Source organism: Phodopus roborovskii, unplaced genomic scaffold (genome assembly GCF_943737965.1).
Source record: "Phodopus roborovskii unplaced genomic scaffold, PHOROB, whole genome shotgun sequence".
Lineage (NCBI taxonomy): Eukaryota > Metazoa > Chordata > Mammalia > Rodentia > Cricetidae > Phodopus > Phodopus roborovskii.
Window position 1 is genome coordinate 16,801,558 of NW_026126480.1, and position 17,708 is coordinate 16,819,265.

Genomic DNA, 17,708 nt, shown 5'->3' on the forward strand with positions numbered 1-17,708 from the left:
GGGTTATTAGCCCAGTGATGGTACCATCTACCTTGGACTGAGCCATCCTCCATTGATTACTAAATGATAAAATGCTGGGAGAGTGAGATTTGTTTTCTCAAAAGATATGGACCTTGGTTGATAGACCATGCTGTAGTGGATGGCCACACCCCTGTGAGTATACAGGCAACACAGATGCATGTGATGGGCTCTAAAAAACAAATTTAAAAAAGAAGACACACAGGTCAGTCAATAGGGAATATTTGGTGACAGTAGGTAAATATGATCAAAACACATTATATGAAATTATCAAGAAAATATAACAAATATGTATAAAAATGAAATGAAACAAAAATTCAAATAGAATGTAGACTTAAATATAAAGCATAAAACTACAGTCTCATCAAAAGTAATGTAGGAAATACTAGATGAAATATTCAATTGTTGCAGCTAATTTGTAGAGCTCCATGTAGAAGAATGAAGGCAGGGCATTCATTACTTTCACCCCTGCACAAAACTCAGCTATACACAGATCAAGGACATTGGCATAAAAGCCATGTCTTAGCTTTTGCCTCACCAGCCCTAATAGAAGAGGATGTGCCTAATCCCCCTGCAACTTGATATACCATGGCTGGTTGATATCCATGGGAGGTCTTCCCTCTTCTGAATAGAAATGGAGGAAAAGTGTATGGGGAAAGGGGAAGAGTTGTGGAAGGGGAACTGAAATTAGAGGACTGGAGGCAGTCTGTGGTCAAGAAGGAACACCCCCACCCACACACTACAAAGAAAATATCCAACAAAGGTGAGACCAGATATCTGCAACTAGAATCATAGTCTTCCTAAACTCAGTTGCCCAGAAAGAGCTTAAAAACTCAATAAAAAGAAAGGAAGAAAGAAAGAACAAACGAAAGGAGAGGATGAGGAGGAGGATGAATAAAAGGGGAAGGAGAAGGAGGAGTATAAAGAGGAGAAGAAGGATAAGGAAGAAGAGGAGGGGGAGGAGGAAGAAAAGGAGGAGGAGGAGGAGAAGGAGGAGAGATTTCCAGCCAGACACAGTGAATTCTCTGTGCACAGGTAACTTTCTCCGTTTATACACTCTGGGACTGGAGCTCAGGAAATGGGGCTTCCCAGTTAGAGACTTCTCACCTTGTTTAATGTCTTCCTACCCCCATTGATCTAATCCTTATTATCTCTCCTAGGCATGGACTAATCTAATTTAAAATCATATGACCTGGGGTCTTGTCTCTTAGGTGACTCTAGACCCTCTAAAATTGTCAGTCATTGTTAAGCATAGCACTTTGTTATGTGATCACCAAAATGTAATTTCAGTAATAATTCCTTCTCATACCTATATACAACACCAGATTTTAATTTTTATGCTCATTTTATTTTTATTTTATAGAAAAATTTCAAATACTATATCTTGATTGTTTTTTCCTTTTTCAATTATTTCTCAGTTCCTCTTTAACTCCATATGTACAAAAGTCTGTTATTGCTCTCTTTCAAAAAATACAGTCAAAATCAAATAAACAGGAAACAACAAAATAATACATTACAATGCCCCTCCAAATCCCCACAACAAATGGAAATGAGAATAAACAAGCAAAAATCAAGTAAGAAAAAAATGCCTACATAATAAAGAATGAGGCAAAAATTCCACATAAGTATCATTCATCAAATGCTCCTGGGTTTGGGGCCTGCTTGCAGTGTAGAGTAGAAGTCCATTAGAGAAAAGTAATTTTCCTTGGTCCACAAGCATCAGTTGCAGATAGCTTCTTCATTATGCTTGGGATACTGTGTTCAATTTCCCCTCTCAATACTAGGACACTGTCAGGCTTGGACCTGTACATATATTGTGTGTACTGCCACAGTCTCTGTGAGTTTACTACTTTTGCTCTGGAACACCAAATCTGGCTCGTATAATCTCTCAGCCCTCTTCAGCATAGCTGTGTGTCTCATTGAGAACACATACCATTTGATAAGCATATACCATTTATGACTGAGGGCTCTAAGGTCTCTTACTTTCAACACATTTCTGCTTGTGGGTCTCTGTCTTAGTTCCTGTTCACAATAAGGACTTTCTTTGCTGCAAGTAGAACAAATCACTGATCTATGGGTATAAAAATCACTCTATTACTATGTTACTTTACAAAAATAATATTAATAGCTATTCCCCTAGGCCTCAGACAAATCTAATATCAGAATAATGTTCTTTCTATAGCAGTGACAAAAGTGGATCTATTCCTGGAATTGGTCTTAAATCCAATCAGAAGGTGTTTGGTTAATCCTACATTATTTGTAATACCATTGAAATAGTATAACTTGCAAGGCATGTCACTGTTTCAGGTTGCAAAGTTTGTAGCTATGTAACACCATGTTTGAATACTATTATCTGTGATTTGTAATTGTTTTTCAGCAATTAACATAAAAATACCAAGATATAATGGACAAAATGGTAATAATATAATATGAAAAACAGTATCAATACATTTATTTATTTTTCTTTTTTTATTTTATTTTTATTTATTTATTTTATAACCAAGTCCATTTAAATGAAAACAAACATTTATAGACAATATTTGGGAATTTGGGCGTCGTTCTTTCCAAACTACTTCCTGCTGGTAAGGGGCGCTGTCATGGGGCATTCTAAGAAGATGCAGAAATCCTGGCTGTAGTCAGCAAGGCTGCTTTGCCCAGCTCTTCTGAATGTAGGATCGCCTGTTTCAGGTGGTCTGGCTTGATGAAACCACATTAGTCTGGAAGGAATCCACATCTTCTCATTTTCTGTGGAAACAAAAATAGAAATCCTTTTCCCCAGTAACTTGTCCTTGAACTTAAATTTTGGAGTCAAAGCATTTTTTTTTTTTATTTAGTTTATTATTTTACATGTCGATCACAGTTCCCTCTCCCCCCTCCCTCCTTCCTTCTCTCCCTCCCTCCCCCTTTTACCCTCTCTGCCCTCTCACATGCATCCTAACCACCCTCCCCTCCCATCCCCCCACCCCAATTCCATATGTAGGGGAATGCGATCCAGTTGGGGTCATGTAGATCTGACAGGTCATGTGAAGCAGGGACTAGGGCTTCTCTCCTGTCTCTAGGTTAAGGCAGTTATCCCTCCATGGGGGATGTGTTCCCAAGGTCCTTTTGTGCACCAGGGATACATCCTGGCTCCACTGTCTGAGGTCTCTTAGACTGCTCAGTCCTTCTGGCTGAGACCCATATTCAGGGGGGCCTGAGTCAGTCCCACACTGGCTTCCCAGCCATCAGTCTGAGGGCCCGCCAGCTTCTTCTTGTTCAGGCAAGCCGTCTCTATGTGTTCAGCCTGGTCCTGTCCCCTCCATCTGCATCTGGGCTCCAGTTCCACTCAGTGACCATGCATGGGTGCTTGCTCATGCTTCCAACAGGTACCAGATGAGGGCTCCATGGACAAGTCACTTGCTGATCTCACCATCCGGGATGGGCATCCATGGTAGCCCCTCCACGGATGCTCAAATTGTTAGTTGGGAGCAGTCTTGTAGTTCTCCATACCTTTCTTTGTGTTCAATTTTATCTTCAAACCAATATTGGCTCCTTCTATTTTGTTCTCTCTCTCTCTCTCTCTCTCTCTCTCTCTCTCTCTCTCTCTCTCTCTCTCTCTCTCTCTCTCGCTCTCTCTCTCTCTCTCTCCTGTCTTCTATTCCTAACCAGGCTCAATCTTTGTGTTCTTGAAAATACATCCTGGCCAAATCTGGTTTTTTGTTTTTTGATTTTTTTTTGAGAACAGAGGATACTAAAATAATTTACTTTGACATCCTCAATAAACAATGAAAGTTGATACAATGAAAGTCACTCATAACTAGAGTGAGTAAAAACTTCCGTTTAAACTAATTTAAGGAAAATGGTAGCATTTCCACAGATGTATATAGAGGTTGAATTTACCATGATTTTGTTGTAAAGGAATCAACAACAGCCAGAAATGCTAGCATCTCATTCTAATAAGACAACTGTTCCAGAGTCACTAAATTTTTAAACAAATATTAGAAATAATAAAGTATGAAACAGGCTTTTAATGGATACTGATATTATCATACATTCACATATTAATTATATTATATTTAAACCGAAGGAATCAAGAGAGAAAAAGTTTTTCTAGAAGAAAATTTTCAAATATTGAAATATGCACTAATTTATTTTAACTTATTTCATTTATAATGTCGAATCTTGAAGGTGATATCTAAATTGATATTAGGCTTCCTAGGTTAATATGAAATTTGTGTGGCAGTGCTAGTGTGGTGTTCTGGCAATCATTATTTCTTCAAGTCATCAAGTACATCTGGTTTTGTGATTTTGTTCTATGAATCTGGAATAGTACCTAAATTTGTTAATTTTTTTCCATATCTCACTTCAAACTCTGATATGAAGTGACAGATAAACCATTTCCAATATGGATAGGTAGATGAGTCTGGGGTTATGCTCCATGTGGAATAATCACTTCTTGCTTCTCCGTATTTCTTGTATGGGAATTCCCATACTTCATCTAAAATAAAGGAACAATCACTTGCTACAGAAGTAGTACAGACATTAGTGTCAAAATCCTCAGTTTTATGATAATGCCATCCTTTGACAGCCTGAGGGCAGTGATGGCACACTGCGATTTCCTTCACTGTGGGGAATGGTGTTTGTGCAAATTGCTTTACAAAAGGGACACTGTTTCCAGTAGCCACAGAGATGCTCAGAGAGAATTTTCTCAATGTCAGCAACTATATCATCTATGGCCTCCTTGAGCAGTCCTCTTCTACTTTCCGAATTACAGGATCCAAAGCTGCACTCATGGCTTCCTTGAGAAACTCAGTATCCTTAATCTCCTGGTGCTTGATGCTTACCAGGTCTCTTCTTGGAAAGATCAGGTTGCTTCTTAGGTGATCACAGAACAAATCCAACCAGCCAGAAGCAGTGCTGTTGTTACCATTAGCTACTTCTGTGGTCTTATGAATGGCTGTGAGGATGGCATTCTTGATATCACCTAAACTTATTTTTTAAAAAAGTTTTTACTTTTTTCATCCCGTTCTTCTGAACAGTATCTTCTAATGTGTTCAATAATATAATCCCTCAAAAAGGATTGTGGCTGATGAATGTAATGCCTATACTTTTTGAAATTTTCTTCTACTGCCAGAGAAAAGGGAATATATTTCTTCAGGTTAGCTCTATTTCCACTGAATGCAGGGCAGATAGTGTGCATGTCCCTAGCTACTTTAAGACCCAATTCCTCCCATATGGTGCCATAGATAGCAGGAGTCAGCTTGAACCACAGGAAGTCAACAAAGGATGTGATGGAGGTGGCACCTTGGCAGGAGATCTTAAAACTCAAGAAGAAATCATCTTTCTTGCTCTCCAGATAGGTCACAAGATCATTTGATCTCTTGAATGCCTTGTGCATTTCTTTGAAACTCTATTATGCTCTTTGGAATAAGCATAAAGATAAGTCAATGGTGTAATCTCTAGTTAATGTGTAATCTTCCTCAGAGGAAACAGACTTCAGTTCATTTTCTATTATCCTCAGGATTTTATGAAAATCATTATGACTGTAGTCACACTTCTGCTTCCAAATGGTTTCAATTGTTTCATTGAATTTTAAATAAATGTTATCAGTAGTTCCATTGATGGACTCTTGATGGAAAGATTCTAAACTCCTTTGAAGTACAAGATACCTTTTTTCATTTGGGCATGCCTGTCATAATTGATGTGAAATACTTCTCCATTCTTTCTTTTTAGTCTTTCTCCAATATTTTTGTCCTTTATGAAATACCCTAGAAAAATGCTTTCAGCATCCCCATCTATGCTGGGCTCTGTGACAGGAGGAGCAGTAGAAGACACATTGTAGATACAGTTTGTCCAAACTTGATTGAATTTCTCATGCAACTCTTCATCACTTAATTCTTTACCTTTCACACTCAAAGCCAACTTTTGACTTTTCTCTAATAATACACTTTCATAATGTGCTGTTTGGTTATCTAGTATGTCTTGGCTTTTTTTTTTTTAAGACTGATGAGTTCATTGCTTTTCCTTCTGGTGTCTGAAATAAGTGCATCTTTAAGGATTAGTAGCTTATGTTCAAAATTTGCTTTCCATTGAACTAATGTTTATCTATCTGGGTCTTCTTCAAAGCATTTGTCAAATTCTTGCTTGATTGTTTCATACTTCCTATTAAATGGACCCTCCAATTCATTGGTTGTGATTGTCAAGGATTTTTCTGTTATGAATCTGATTGTTCAACTGATTTTGTAATTCCAGTACATGACTCCTTAGCTCCCAGGTCCACTGATTATACATGGTTTCCAGGTTACTCATGAACTCTTGTGTGTTCCTAAAAGTGAAAATGAAGTTTTTATTGACCAGGGCATTCTACAAGTCTTGAACTCGAAATTTTACAACTGAGATTTTCATGATGCTTCCTCTGGATTCTTGATGTGCAGTCCTAAGAATCCCACTCTTCAGTTCCTGAACATTATGACTATAGCTTTGATTGGGGGAAGCTATTTGGGGTTTGCCATCCCAGAGGTGATCAAAGTAGTAGACATGACTATTGACATAAAATTTAATTACATCTCTGAAGTGGGTTATGTTAGCACATTCTTTCTGTTTAGCAGCTAATGCTGCCATTTCATCCAGTCTCTGCTCCAGCCTCCTTGGTCCTTCCATAGTTTGGTCTTTTCCTATAACGTCTGGCATATTCTGATAGACAAAAATACAAGTTGGAGAGATTTTCACTTGTTTCATTCTCAGAAAAGCCTGAAGAACAATCTGTAGGATATCTTGCATCTCTGATGGAGTCTCTCGAAAAATATTGATCAGAGTCAAGTTTCCTAGGCCAATGACAGATGTTGCCAACTCATTGTTCCAATTCTGGGATTTTTTGTTGAGTTCTGGAGCCCAAAGTCCTTCTGTATCGACAACTAGCACAAAATCAAAGCCAAGTTCTTCTGTGAATTTCTTCTCTACCTCCAGGAGCTGCATATAGGCCCCCTTGGTACACTTTCCTGCATTAACTGTGAACTCTAATCCAAACAGTGCATTCAGTAGTGTGGACTTTTCTGAGCTCTGCAGACCAAGGATAGAGAGAACAAACAAACTTTTGTCTCTGAGTTTCTTTGAGATCTTGTCAAAAACACCTGCTACCCACTTAAGAGGCACATATGAAGCATCTCCATCCATGAGCTCAATAAAAACACCAGCTACCATCAGGTCTGCTGCAATTTTGGGGAGGCAGAGAAAAAGCCTGTCTCTAGAATAGGAAATTTCTTCCAGAGGTTCATAGATATGACCAACTTCTCGGAGAATATGCTCAATCACAAAAGTGTAGTTAAGAGTATTAGTAGAGATATCTTCTATCTGCTTCTGCCAGCTTGTAATGGCGTTGATCTTTTCTGCCTTTTGCTTTCCTGCTAGTACCTGTGGGCATGTCAATTGTTGCTTTTCATGTAAAATCTCCATATGTTCCTTGGTTAGATATTCCAAAACCACACTTAACCAGTACAAGAAGTAGATTGAGGCCATTTTCTGAGTCATCATTAAGAACTTTCAAGACTGACTGCATTAAATCACTGGGAGGTAGAGCCTTTTTAACCTGCTGTCTTCTGATGTTTTGTTTTTCTGTCTCTATGTCACTCTTGTGTTGTTCTATGCTCCTTTGTCCTTTTTCTTGCAGCTGATAGAGTTTTATGTCCTTCTTACACCAATGGTGCCACAGTTGTCCCTGAAGAGGCACTAAGTTTTCCTTTATCTGAGACAACTTGATTGTTTCAGGCATTCCAGATTTGTCTGTGCTTTCTCTTTGTCTTCCTTCAGTTTTCTTTGGTCTTCATCAATCTTGAATCCACGTTTTCGAGCCACCTGTGAACAGTCTTCTAGACTCTGAACAGTACTAGAGATCTCTAGCAAATATTTGATGGCAGTCATGAGTTCTTCTGTTAATTCTGCCTCATTTCTAATTCTAATTCCAACTCTCACATTTGGGCCAAAATTATTAGTCACGAGTTTTTCTTTGTCATCAATTAAACAAATCAATGTTTTTGATGATTTCCACGGGTCTTTGACAAGATTTTGGTTCTCTTTATTGTTATCAGAAGCTGACATGAGGATCACAATGAGAGAAAAGACTTCCTGCAGGAAGCTGAGTTGTTCCATATGTACTTTGGCATCTCCATGAAGATTCGTGAAGGCCACACACTTGTCAACTATGTATGTCCTCACCTTGGCTTCCTGGGCAAAACCAGCAGATCTCTACCACTCCTTCCATCAGGAGACAATATTTGGGGTTTCCTCTACAGTGTCTATGAAAAAACACATCATGTTTTTATGTCTACTGAGGAGAGAGTTCATGATCTGAGATTTGGAAGCAGAAAAGCCATTTCCAACTCTAATGAAGGACATAATGGGGGTCGAGATCTGATGGTTCCTATGACTGTACCTTTTGTCCTGTGGTGATTTACCTGACTCTTGCCAACTTCTCCTAACTAGCCTGAGAAACCAGAGAGAGAACTCCATCTGAGAAGTATTAGGGTTTGGCACTACAAGGGGAAGTGCAAACTGACAAATGGGTAGTTTAGACAAAATATATTTATTGCCTGGCAAGGTAATCTGCACAATGAAAAATGGCCATCTGGATGTCCATTGGGTGAATGTGGGGCTGGCACTCAGTGACTGAAGAATTGGTGTCTTCTCTGTCATCAAACAGCTCTTCATATTGATCAATAACATCATTAACTGTTCAGAGGCACCTACAAAGTCTCCCGTTTCTGCATTTTCAGTGTTTTTAAAGACCAGATGCCTGAACCCACAGTTTAGCATCAGTAGCTTTTGTAGGAATTAGAAGGGAAGTTCATGTTTATCAAACATTCAAGATACAAAACAATCGAGTTTCTTTATTCTACAGAAGTTATTGGAACTGAAGGGGAAATTTTTTTTAACTTGATATTTTCTTACTGGTCCTACATATCAATTATGGTTGTTTATACCATTAGTATATTACTCTCAGAGTTGTGCTATATATCATACCCATTGCCTTTACATATGGACTGATGTTTGTGTTAGTGCACTACAACTCCATTTTGTGTGAGAGAAATAATGCTGTAACTCAACTATCTATTCACTCTTGAATATTGCAAATACTTCAATTAAACATATATGAATAATCTTTAAAATTCAAGGAAGTAATTCCAGAAATGCAGTGCAGAAACCAAGAAAAATGAAAATTCAGTAGTACAAAGAATTACCAACTCTGTAGACATGCTTAAAAATAACCAATTCAACAGTAATAGATAGCAATGAGTGTTGATTGGAAGAAAACTTAGACAAAAGTTCCAAAGAGTGAGTATAAGAATGTGCAATGAAATCAAAGAGGACATGATTGATTGAATTACAAGGAAATAGAATCAGATAAGTGGAAGAATATCAATACAGGATATGAAGCAGGATTTTAGTGAGGCAATATGAAGAATTAGGTAATTAAATATCAGTAATTATTAATGAATATAAACAATTCCTTCAAAAATTTACTGGAAAACCAAAAGAATTGATAAATGACAAAATAGTATACCAAACCTTATGGAGAAGCTAGGTGGAAAGTTTGGAACATACATGAATATATGAAAGGGCACATCTGAGAAATATATAGCCAACATTATGGTAAAATAGTACAAAATAATAGTATTTACTTTAAAATCAGGATTGAGACTAGTGTGTCCATTTTTTAAAACCTGTTTATCAGTGTAGTCCTTGGAATCTTAGCTAGAGTAATAAGGCAAGAGAAATTAATAAAGTGTACAAAAAGAAAGGAAGGAATCCATGTTTTGTTATCAAAAGATGATATGATCCTGTACTTCATATTCTCTAAAGCCTCCACCAAAAAAAATCTGTTAGAATTGATAACTACTTTTGGCAGAGTATTACGGCACTATATGAACATTAAAAACACCAGTAACTTTCCAAATACTGATAAAGAACTTGAGGAGAATGAAATCAAGAAAAAACATCTTATTCACAAAAATTTAATGGATAATAAAAATATGACATCTACACACAATATGGTTTTATTCAGTCATAAAGAATAAAATAATGTTGTCTTCTGAAAATGAATAAAGAAGGAAATCATCATATTCAATAGAATGAGCCCATCAAAGAAAAAAAACTTATATTCTTTGCTTATCTGGGTCAAGATTTTATATAGATAAATGAGATAATTTATCTATGAATATAAAATTTGCATGATGTAAAAGTGGAAATAAAACTGTGTGGAGGCACAAAAAGTGCTCTTAATCTCTGAAGAGCATTTGCTGTTCTTGCAGAGCACCTGCATTCAGTTCCCAGCACCCACATGGCATCATACAATCATCTGTAAGTCCAGTTGTACAAGATCCTGTGTGGAATTCCAGAATCAAATGAGTCCATGGAGAATGACTGCACCTGGAAGTCTCTCAGAGGTTTACAGTAGGATTCAGGTGTTTATTCCTGACTTGGGTTGGAAAACCAGGATGCACTTCATAGGGACAAAAGGTCATGTCATTTTAAAAACCAGTAACTTTTTTCCTCTTCCCCTCCACCCCACCCAAAAAAAGGTGGTGTCAGCATGTTATTTTTCTGACAGCCTGTCAGCTGATAAACTAAGGAATGTACCACCTCTGCTTCCTCTTTATACTTTCCCCTGCACAGGGCTTCTGTGGTATTTGATAATGCCTGCTTACCTTCAATATGACCAATGGATGCAAATTGGGTGTATTTTGCTTGTTTCTTTGTCTTCAAGCTATATATAAACTAGCCCGTTACCCCCCCCCCCAGTAAACAAGCTATCCTTAAAGTACACTTCCAAGTTTATCTTTGCCCCTATGTACTCACAGTGATGGATATCCTGGCTTCTGTTCTCCCCTGGGTCCTAAGACCAAAGGTGGGCTGAATAGTTTGGGGGCTAAAGAAGGAGAAAATAATCTTGCTCCTACTTCAGGCATCCATCAGCACTATGTATACAGGCAATTCTCATATGCATATGCAGCAAAGCACTCATACACATAACTAAAATAAATAAATATTAACAAAAATTTGTGGGTCACAAAGGAGACAAGGTTGATAGGAAGTGGCAATGGGATATGGTATAGGGAGTGCATATATTTAGATAGAGCCACATCATTTTGCAAAGCCTTTTCATGAACTTGTTTTTCTAAATTTTTGCTCTTTCCACCCTTACAGCAGATTTGGCATACAGGTCTTAGGTTGACAGACTCCCTTCCTCCCTGCAACTGGAAATCAGATTTAGCTTGACTGCAAGCATGTCCTATGGACTGCCAATCAGTCATTGGCATAGAACCTAACTCTTCCTCTAAAATGTATGAGAAGGGACCTTCCTTTGCCTTGTGGTCCTGATATTTCTTTAGACTTCTTGCAATGCTGCTGTCTTCTTGTCTGACTATGGCATTACTAACCTTTCTAATACCTATTATATAAAGAGGACAGACCTCTTGCACCCATATTATGAAACATTTCAAAATATTATTAAATTCAATAATATACTTGAATGGAAATATCTTTATGAAATTTCTTATCATTTATAATGTGTATGTGTGATTTTTAGAGAATTAATAAGAGGCCATGGGTGATGTTTAAAGGGAGGAGAGATGCAACACGTTGATTTAAAATGGTTCAAAGATAGTAATGGACTGTGTGGGGGATATAAGTATGGTGGGAGATGAAAAGGCAGGAATATGTGTAGGGATAACTAACACTGAAGAACATTACAAAATGTCATTAGGTAACATATTGTTGTTGATGCTTTCTAGAATGTATATGTGCACATATTTAAAAAGAATTAAAATGGAGTTACCCTATAAATGGCGGATCATTCTCCTATTGGACACCACAAGATGACAGAAAAATGAACAGTGAAAAAACTGCATCACCCTTTTTGGAGTTATTGGCTAGTATGGTCTTATAGATGAGCAAACATTACAAATTATGGTCAATTCTCCTGCTTTCAATCTGTTACTTGATAGTAAGATCTTATCACTGAAGACACTGCATATTTGAGTCTTAGAACATGGGTAGATGAAGCTTATACTTGCTTGGGAGCTTCATTCCTACTGGTGAGCTTTCACAGTACTAGAAGGTGTTAATTAAGCTGCTTGACTCTGTGTTCTGCATGGCTTCAGGTATTGACATAAATAAGCTGATGAGGGAAAGAAGAAAGGATAGACACAAATACAGAAAAGCTGAGATTGGGTAGGCTATACTCACTCTGATGGAAGGCACCTAATGCAACCTAGAAACTCATTGTGTTTATTTTATACTTCTGAAAGAGGAGGCAGGTGTAGCTAATTTTGGCAGGAGGGCTTTTTATAGGCGCAGTCTCATGCTTTAGTCATCAAGTAGGATGATCCTTAAGTTGATAATTTCTGCGTACACTGTCAACATTTACACTGATACCAGAGGAAGGCCTTGCCATGACCACATGAGCCTCTGCTAGAAAAGGCACTTAGGCGATATGGGGTATTGGGGTCCATGACACATAGTCATGTCAACAAGGCACATTCACACAGAACTTCATCTGCTCCTTCAACATTCAGGCAGCCAGTTCTTTTTATGCTCCATGCATACAAAGAAATAAACAATCTTCCCTATCTGAGAAACTTGTAACCCACATTAATGAGCTGTTATCCTAGAAAAGTCATGTCTTCTAGTGGATTAGTGACATGAATATAACAGAAGTAGTTACTCACCTTCCACTCAGATTTAGGGCCTTTTCAAGATGATACCCATACCTTTTAACATTTCTAGAAATTATGCTTAGACAGTCCAAATGTTTTATAGGAGAACCTACAATTTCTACTAAATGGACCTAGTACTAAACTGGTTCTTGGTTAGTGCATCATCAAGTCTCATCAGAATAGCTCCTTTTTCAATAAGAGGCAATTTAAAAGAAGACTTACAACTGGCCAAAGCTCATAAAATAACATATTGTGGAGTTCTCAGCCCTAATTGAGACATCTGTCTCTTACCTCCACCTTTCATGGCTCTAACATTCTTGTAGATTAGGCAAAAAGGTTGTACGAGCCAGACGTTTTGGATAATTACAAGGAGCCAGATGTTTTGGATAATTACAAGGAAACAATGTTTCTCAACAGAACAGGGAAGGTGAATATGTGAATTAACTCGGTTGTAACAACATGTACTAAATTTGTACAAATCCAGTCACTACAAAATCTTCTCATGGAGAGCAAAAGTAGGCACAAAGTCCCACTCCTTGTTGAACGCTATTGGTATTTGATAGCTGCTGTGAGATTGAGATTTAGTTTTTTCAAAAGGTGTTTCCTATGGCTGGTTGTCCAGGCTGCAGTGGATGGCTAAACATCCAAGAATATATGAGCAACACACATTGGACCTGATGGGTGTGGGAAAAATTAAAAATAAATGTAAACAGATGACACCAAGTTTGGACAGTAGAGTAGGGAGTTGTGGCAGGAAGAGTTGGTGGAGGTAGATAAATAGGATCAAAACATATTATGTAAAATTCTCAAAAAATATAACAAATATTAATAAAAAATGAAACAAAAGTTTAAATGGAATAGGAACTTAAAAGTAAAGCATAAAACCTCAGTCTCTTCAAAATTAAAATAGAAGAAATCCTATATGAAATGCTGGTATGATTATAACATTTTAGATACAAACCAAACAAACCAAATGGGATAAATCATAGATTGGTTTGTGTTAAAATTTGCTTCTAAACGGTGCTCCTACCAAGAGTTGATGTAAATCTTAGATAGTGGTCATTTAATAAGCTAGCCTCTGACTGGTGTGTTCTGCTTCTTCTTGTTCCAGTTCTTGTTCTTCTTTTATTTTGGTCCATTTGTCTATTGTGTGCCTGTCTTTTTTTTTCCAAAGGAGATAAAATCTTTGCACTGTCCCTCAATAACAATGGAGCCAGCTAAATATGAACTCAATTCTCAGATCCTATGAGCAACATCAAGTTTTCCTCCTTTAAGGGGATTTCCTCAGATATTTAGTCACAGTGTTAGAAAACTGACCATTCATTCAATGTAAAAATCTCTGCTCTTAAAAGGTAAAATGAAGACAATAGAATCCATAGTCTTGGAGAAAATATAAAATATCTAATAAAATAGTGTCATTCATAACACAACATTTAATAACCAATAGCATGAAATTGAACAGCACAGTTAAAGATTGGACCAAATACTTTAGCAAGCTATTCCCAAAATGACTGGCAGATTATTTATAGGCTTAGAAAATAATTTTTTCACATGATGTGTCATTTTGGAAATGCAAGTAAAAGCAATCCTGACATATTACCATTATCACATTGAAAAACATCTGTGTTCCTGACAATCCTCAGTGCTTGCATTGAATGTAAGTGGAAAAGTCATGTGAATTCAAACAGGTTAACAACATTTATGAAGACTGTTTAGGTTTTGCAAAACTGAACATTTATCATAGAATGAAGCAATCATATCTCTTGGTATTTTCACAAAGAAGTTGAAAACTTAAGTTCACAGAAACATCTGCATACAGATGACATTGAAGTTTTATTCATCTTTACTAAGATGGAGGTAGCCAAGATGCCTATTATATGTTTGAATGTGAAATGTTCTTAATGGGTTCATATGTTGAACATTTGTGTCCCAGTTGGTGGTGCTGGTGGATGTAGAAACAGCTCTTGTACAGACAACATTGACTCTTTAGTTTTTCCCACAGTCTCTGAAGAAGGATGAATGCCTGTCATCTCTGTCTTCATTGCATGTCTGTACTAGGGCTGAAGACAGAGATAAATTATTGTCCTTAACATTTCCTCTTGAGGGACATCGACTCCCAGAAGACAAAAGTCAGAGGGATAAACTATCTCCTAGATGAGATTTTTTTTTTCTTTTTTCATGAGGGCTGGGCTCTGTTCTCTGTGACAGGTGAACAGATGAACAATTAAACAATTATGGGACCATCTTGCAGGACTGGCCCTCTTCTAATAGCTGAGATATTGGTAGGTCCATGATGTATATAACCACAACAGATCAGAACTGCTCAATTATGCATACATTTTTCTCTGTCTTTGAATCTAAATCTCCCATGCCAATACCCTGATGATAGAGTAGGGAACCACTGGTTCCCCTGTATGTGTTCATGGCAGCATGGCCAAGTAGAATAAATACTGTATTTCTTTAGCTGGATACCAAGCCAAGGTAATTGAACATTGTATCCGTGGCTTTCATCCTAAAAGCTTTGGTAAGATTCTTTTTGTTGTTTTTGTTTGTTTGTTTGTTTGTTTGTTTGTGGAGACAGGGTTTCTCTGTATTTTTTGGAGCCTTTCCTGGAACTAGCTCTGTAGACCAGGCTGGCCTCCAACTCAGAGAGATTTGCTTGCGTCTGCCTCCTGAGCGTTGGGGTCAAGGGCATGGGCCACCAACGCTCTGCACTTCGGTAAGATTCTTAGTGTAAAGTTTTACTCTAGACAGAATGACTTTTCTTCTTAAGTGAATTAAAAATATAAAATATTAGACAAAGAATTATGTAAAAGTTAGATGAATCTGCTCTACCCCCTTTAAACTGAAGTCAGACTAGACATAGCCCATTAAAATTCCAGTTCATTGCCTCAGAAAAGAGTAGTGTAGTTATTTTCTCATGGTGATTTGGAAAAAGCCAAATAATAAACAAAAACTTTAAGTTTTCCCTGCATCGCAGCTCCTGAACTTTATCTCACCCTCTACCAAAGACAGATTTTAACTAACTCTTCTTTCCCTCTCCTAGGTCTGTTCGGGGAAAGCCATCTCTAAGTAGCTGATTGGCTCATATTGATCTTCCTAGTTGTGTTCTTCCTCACATATAAGAAAGACCCTGGTCAGGGCTAGCCATATGGTTCAGAGAGTATTTGCCACATAAACCTGACAACCTGATTTGATCCCTGGAGCCCACATAAATGACAAAGGAGAGAAGATAGTCCACAGAGGGGTCCTCTGACTTCCACTTGTGTGCTGTGCCAAGTATGCTTTCCCCGTCATGCAAACACCCACACAATAACAACACGATATTCAAAACATAAGAAAATATCTTTCTCCATGGCTTTTGAGATGTTTATATTATAGACCTTACAATTAGATTAGTTTTCCTGTTGCAAATGTTCCTTTTTTATTGTCTGCAATAAATTTTCAAAAAGACTTCTCTCCTTACATGTGGTCTTGGTTCCTCACATACAGATACAGTACTCTGCCCAGGATTCACTCTGTTGGGCACACCTGACTGCCTCAGTTTCCTTGGTCCACTTCTGCTCGGTGTTTGTGAGCCTCCGATGATGTCAGCTTGGTGCTGTCACTTGCTTTCTTAGAAGTCTCATGTCTGCAATACATTTTCAAAAAGACTTCTGCCCTTACATGCGGTCTTGGTTTTATTTGGTCATACAAATAATCAAGTTATTTTTTGCTTATCATATTTTCTATTAGTCTCTCTATTGTCTCAGTAATGTTTATAAGCTTTCTGAAAATGAGGAAGTCATTTTTGGTAGTGTTCCCCTTTCAGCTTTATTGTGCCTTAACAAAAGGAATAGAAACTATTGCCTTCTATCTTTTGACCTGTCTCTCTTACATGGTATGCTAAAGTATAACGAGGGGCACTGTGTAACCACCCTTCAATTCAGCTTGCCTTGACACTTGCAAAATTGCAATGTGTTTTTCTGAAAAGATAATGCAACTGAAAGAGGGAAAGGTTTTAGGTCTAACTTAACTTTGTAAGAAAACAGTCTTGAACTTGAAGAGGAAGACTGCACAGTGATAAGTTTTTTGTTTGTTTGTTTGTTTTTTGTTTTGTTTACCCTGAGGTTACAGAAAAAGTCTTCCTTGTAACTAACTCTGGAAGATGGGACAGTAAAGTCTGTTTTTGTCAGGGTTGGCGTCATTTCATGTTTTCAGTGACAGAGTTAGCAATGTGATCTGTAGATTCAGTGCCAAATTATGTTTCTGTTGTGAGCATGTCATAATCACTGTATCTCTAACAGCTACCTTAACTTTTCCATAAATTTCTAGTGTGCATTGTCTATTCTTTTTGTACTTATCTGTCCACACCTCTTCCCACCCACTCTTCCTCTTACTTGTCTCATTGAGGTCAGGTTCTTCTCCAGAGAGACAGGCAAGGAAAGTGTGATCTTTCCCGGAGGAGACGAGGCTGCAGTCTGTCAGTGACCTTACAGACAGGAAGCTTTAGCTGAGGGTAGGGGCTGAATTTATTCTCAGCAGGGCAAGCCTCCAAGTTCTTTCTGGGAGAAGTTTCATGTCACTCCTCTTTATACCACTAGTTGTGTCACTAAAGTAGTGCAGAGTCCAGTTTATAAGTAATTAATTTTGCAACAACAGACTCAGAATCCAGTTTTACTGTAATTTAGGAGAAAAAGCAACAAAGGCACACATGCTAGAGATATTGTTAGTAGCTGTGAGGAGGAGGGAGCTAGATGAGAAAAGAAAGTCATCTCTTTGAATCAGAGGTCAGAAAATTGGGTAGGTGATGGGGGAATGACTCAGTGGATAAAGTGCTAACTATGCAAGGATTAGGACCAGAGTACACACCTCCAGAACCAACATAAATGCCATGCAGGCACAATGGGAGTCTCTGATACCAGCACTCAGGAGACAGAGACAGTGAGGTGCAAGCTAGCTAGCTAAATTAGCCAGAATTGGTTAGCTCCAGCTTCAGTGAGAAACCCTGGTTTCCTAGTC

At 37.8% G+C, this 17,708-nt stretch overlaps 1 protein-coding gene and 1 pseudogene across 1 annotated transcript in view; both read right to left on the reverse strand.

The window, feature by feature from the left end:
- Positions 1 to 17,143, reverse strand: part of LOC127228111 (interferon-induced very large GTPase 1-like) — a 122,032-nt gene extending 104,889 nt beyond the window's left edge. The window contains exon 1 of the mRNA XM_051192569.1: positions 17,087 to 17,143. The gene's annotated coding sequence lies outside the window, so the exon portion shown is untranslated. The remainder of the gene's footprint in view (positions 1 to 17,086) is intronic.
- On the reverse strand, positions 4,097 to 8,915 carry LOC127228112 (interferon-induced very large GTPase 1-like; annotated as a pseudogene).
- Positions 17,144 to 17,708: the final 565 nt, after the last annotated feature.